Source organism: Cornus florida, unplaced genomic scaffold (genome assembly GCF_030987335.1).
Source record: "Cornus florida cultivar Cherokee Brave unplaced genomic scaffold, ASM3098733v1 CherokeeBrave_3.0.0_Hap2_Chr08, whole genome shotgun sequence".
NCBI classification, from domain to species: Eukaryota; Viridiplantae; Streptophyta; class Magnoliopsida; order Cornales; family Cornaceae; genus Cornus; species Cornus florida.
The window spans coordinates 63,736,027-63,737,073 of record NW_026775578.1 but is presented as its reverse complement, the minus strand read 5'-3'; the positions used below and the strand labels follow the sequence as shown (position 1 = coordinate 63,737,073).

Sequence of the window (1,047 nt, the reverse complement as noted above, 5' to 3'; positions counted from 1 at the left end):
CGTCGTTCATTGAGACCTACTCTTGTCCCTCTTGATTTGCATTTAGAATCCACTATTAGGAATCCAAGGGGAAGAGGAAGTTCAAATAGAACCAATCTACCAATGGATGCTCCCAATGATGATCATGTTGAAGACCTTGGTCACATAGACCAACAAGGCATCCTTCACCCTAATGTGCAAAATGATAATATGCAAGTTCCATTAGGCATGCCTAGGCCATACATTCATCAACCTCCTCAACAACAAGGCCAAATTCCAATGGGAATTCCAAGGCCAATGTATGCACCACAACCCCCCATCATTAATCAAGCTCAATATAACCAAGGTGTCCATGTTGCACCTCAAGTTGCTAATCCACCACTCGCATTGAGAGATCACTATGTGCCTAATGAGTATAATGCACCCACATGCATTCAATTGCCACCATTTAGAGCACACCATTATGAGATTAAAGCACAAACTATCCAAATGCTACCTAACTTTCATGGACTTCCTAGTGAAGAAACTTACAAGCATTTGGATGAGTTTCTTGAAGTTTGTTCTACCGTTCGATACATGGACATGCCGGAAGAAGTTTTAAGGCTGAAACTTTTTCCATTCACCCTTAAAGATAAGGCGAAGTATTGGTTCAACAACCTTAGGCCTTTTTCTATAACTTCTTGGGCAGAAATGCAACAAGAATTTTTGAGAAAGTACTATCCGGTTTCGAAGACCAATGCTATGAGAACCGCTATTAGGGAATTCACACATGGGGAGGGAGAAACTTTCTATGAGGCATGGGAACGCTTCAATGAATTGCTTAGGAAGTGTCCTCACCATGACATGCCTAAATGGCAATTGGTCCAATTCTTCTTTGAAAGCTTATCGGACAATTATAAAGGCATGGTTGATGCTTCAATGGGAGGTTCTTATATAGACCAGTAAGAGGAAGACGTGTGGCGTCTTTATGAGAGCATGAGTGAAAACTCTTTGCATAGAACATTGTCATCTAGGAATGGTAGAAATTCTCAAGGTAGGAAGAATGTTGGCTTACATCAAGTTAACCAC

At 41.1% G+C, this 1,047-nt stretch overlaps 1 non-coding gene across 1 annotated transcript; it reads right to left on the bottom strand.

Moving 5' to 3' along the window:
- Positions 1-715: 715 nt before the first annotated feature.
- LOC132272076 (small nucleolar RNA R71) lies at positions 716-824 on the bottom strand. Its single transcript, XR_009469960.1, has one exon. It is a non-coding gene; the product is annotated as a small nucleolar RNA R71 (small nucleolar RNA).
- Between the last annotated feature and the right edge of the window lie 223 nt (positions 825-1,047).